General features: G+C 50.8%; 1 protein-coding gene across 3 annotated transcripts in view; it reads left to right on the top strand.

The window, feature by feature from the left end:
• The window catches only part of Notch3 (notch 3), a 39985-nt gene that overhangs the window by 4845 nt on the left and 31594 nt on the right, over positions 1-3546 (top strand). The gene's annotated exons all lie outside the window — the stretch shown is intronic.

Raw genomic sequence — 3546 nt, 5'->3', positions numbered from 1 at the left:
GGTCTGGTTACTTAGTTTAAACTTGTAGCGATCTTCCTGTCTCAGCCTCCCCAGTGCTAGAATTACAGGCCTGGGCCACCAAGCCCACCAAGCCTGGTTCATTGATTTGTTCTTGTATTCACTGCTTTAACATCTGAAGTGTCAGGCCGCCGTCCTGGGGTGACTTTAGAGAAGAGACTGGCTGGATCGTCTCCTGGGTTCACCTGTTTGGAGGATGCTGAAATGGTCTGGGGGGTCCCCAACGCTGGGTAGTTTGCATTGATGGGGAGGGGAAGAAAGTGTGATCATTGGGACCCTCTGGGCCGGGTGGGCGCGTGCGCAGTGGAGCTGCGCGCCTGGATCGCAGCCGACAGGTGGATGCGCCCGGGGCGGCCCCGCCCCTCTGACAGGTGAATCACCGGTGCGCGCGGCTGCCCGGAGCCCGGATCGCGCGGAGTGGAGAGGGCTTGGTCTCAGTGCGGGGGCTAGAAGGGAACCACTCCCTAGGCACCCCCAAACCATCTTCTTTAAGGTCCCGAGCATTCCAGTCCTTTTAGGAGTGTCCAAAGCTGTCACTCCCCCCACGGAGTCTCCCCTACGTCTCCCCCACCTGAGACAGCTCATGATCCCTGGACCCTGTCTCCAAGCTCGCGCTCCCCCACCTTCTCCCCCAAAGCTCTGGCCGCGGGGCGGGGCGCGCGCCGGGGCTGGAACCGGGAACCGGCCGGACCGGTCTGCGGCAGGGCGCGCGGGGTGCAGAGCGTGGGAACCCGCCCGGGGCGCCGGGAGGGGCCGCGTGGGCTACAGCCCAGTGGAGCTGAGGTGAGGGCACCAGGGTTCCCAGGGCAGCGCACCCACTCCCGGCTCACGATGGTGGTCGCCGCCGGCGTCCTATGGGCCTTGGGCCCGGGGGCCGAAAGGTGCAGGGTACCCTCCTCTCCTTAGGCCACCCGCGCCCCTCCCGGGCTGTGCCCCGACTTGTTTCGCTGGGGGCCAGTGTGTGTGTGTGGGGGGGTTGTGGGTGACGCTAAGAACTGAGTCACCTGCTTGAGGTCTGATACAGGCGTCTGGGATGGTCCTGAGAAGGGAGGGGAGGAAGGGGTAAGAAGGGGTAGGAGTGGAATGGGCTGGTCCTATGGTTTTGCCAAGACCCTCCTTCAGGCATGCCCCGGGAGGAGTTCCAATCTATTTTTGTTTTTGAGATAGGGTCTCACTCTGTGGTTCAGGCTGGCCTTGCACTCATTGTGTAGCCCAGGCTGATGATTCTCCTGCCTCAGCCTCCCCAGCGTTGGGATTACAGCCTTGCTGCCACCACTCCTGCTTGAGGTTTCCAGTCTTAAAACTAATCCCTTCCCATATCTGATTTTCCTCACCTTCAGGCTGCCTTGGTGAATGTGGTAGGGGGCAGCAAGTGGAAGGACCTTCCTGTAAACCCAGCCCTGCTAATGCCCTGTCTGGGCCAAAGTCTGTGTTTAGGAGAAAGGAGTTTGTAGGCGACTTCCTGCTGCCGGGTTTGAGTGAGATTTGCCCACATCCTTGTGTGGGCGAGGCTGCGGCATGTTGTCTGTTCGTCAGGCCAGTACTCTAGCTGGTGTGTGCCTCTGCGTGTGTCTCTGTGGTTCTGGGTTGGACTGGGTGTTTTCTGGGCAGTTGTCTCTAGCAAGGAGAGAATTCTCATTTGCTCTTCCCCACTCCCTGGAATGTCCTTCTCCACACAATTCTTTGATTTCCCTTTCACCTTCACTAGTCTGTAAATATATAATACCCAAGCTGGGCATGGTGGTGCATACTTGTAATCCCAGCACTCTGGGAGGCAGAGGCAGGAAGATCAGAGCACAAATTCAAGCCAAGCCTTGGCAATTTAGCGAGACCCCAGGAAAAAAAAAAAAAAAAAAGGCTGGCGATGTAGCTTGGTGGGAATTTGGGATTAATTCCTGGTACTGGAAAATCTCCCACCCCTCCCATTATTCCTTTCCCTTTAGCCTGTGTAGGAGTTTCCTGTGGTTACTATAACAAATTACCACAAACTGGGTGGCTTAAAATAACAGCAATATGTTCTCTAGAAAATTTGCAAGTCACAAGTCTGAAATGAAAGTGTTGGCAGAGCCGTGCTCCCTTCAGAAATTCTATAGAATAATTCCTCACTGCTTCTTCCAGTTTTGGGTGGCTCCAGGCAATCTTTAACTGTGGCCACCTCACCTGCTCAGCTTGCTTTTGTTTGCAAATCCCCTTCTTCTTTTTTCCTTCCAAATCTCCTGTCCCACTCCACCTTATGCTGGGCAGCACTCTATCACTAACCTACACCCTAGCCCTTTTCATTGTTTTATTTGGAGACAGAGTCTCACTAAGCTACCTTGGCTGGACTCAAACTTGTGATCCTTCTGCTTTAGCCTCCCAAATGCTGGGATAATGGGCACTAACACACCTGGGCCCCTTTTCTAAACCATGGCCGCAAGGTTCTGGGACACGGATGCATTGTTTATGGGTCCACCACTGAACTCATCATATCCTCCATAGTCTTGATGGCTTACACCTCCTGCTGCCAGCCTGTTGTATATTAATCTGTCACTTTTCTATGTTCTCTTTGCCTGACCTGGCTGTGAGGATCCACTGGGTAAGAACCACTTTTACTGCATTCGCAACTGTATTTTACTAGTTAGTGTTAGCGGATATTTGTTGCAAGAATGAATGCGTGGGTCCGGGGAGATGGCTCAGTAGAATAAGCGCTTCCCTGACAAGTGCAAGAGCCTGAGTTCAATTCCCGGTTCTGCAAAAAAAAAAAAAAAAAAAAAAAAAATCAAAAAAAAAAAAAAAAAAAAAAAAAAAAAAAAAAAGAGAAGATTCTCCCTCCCTGGCTTGTGATGTAAGGAACCCAAAAATTTAGTTGTTCTGTAAACAAGAAAAGATAGAGGACTGAGTGGATGATCAGAGCAGGGGCTGGAAAAGAGCTGAGAGGAAAATAGCTCAGCTTGAATTCTGGGCCCTGGGATACCTTGAACAAAGGCTTGGGGCTTTCTGGGCTCAGCTTTTGCATCCGAAAAATGGGGCAATAATCAGCCGGACATGGTGGTGCACATCTCTCAGCACTCAGAAGGCTGAGGCAGGAAGATTGCTATGAATTCAAGGCCAGCCTGGGTTCTATCGTGAGTTCAAGGCTAACATGAATTACAGTTCTTCCAGTAGTTCTTCCTTTATGAGTTTGTCTGTAAAGATGAAAACAGACCCTTTGTAGGATGTGCTCAGCATACAGTAAGTGCTCAGTAAGTGCTCATAAATAATAATGATAGGGACAGAGAAAATAGGTGTTCTAAGGAAAGGCCTCTTAGGTTTATAGGAGAAAGGATTGGTTCCTTTTAAATTATAATTAGAACAATTCACCCTGAGTCAGTTATTTATTCATTCTTTTTTTTTTTTTTTTTTTTTTTAAGAACCGGGGATTGAACTCTGATCCTTGCTCTTGACAGGCAAGTGCTTATTCTACTGAGCCATCTCCCCGGCCCCTCTATTGATTCATTCTTTTAAATTTAATTTAATTTTTTTTTTTTTTGCGGAATCGGGGATTGAACT

This window comes from Octodon degus, unplaced genomic scaffold (genome assembly GCF_000260255.1).
Source record: "Octodon degus isolate 3935 unplaced genomic scaffold, OctDeg1.0 scaffold00050, whole genome shotgun sequence".
NCBI lineage: Eukaryota > Metazoa > Chordata > Mammalia > Rodentia > Octodontidae > Octodon > Octodon degus.
Note: the sequence above shows the minus strand (reverse complement) of the source record. Positions and strands in the feature narration are given on the sequence as shown.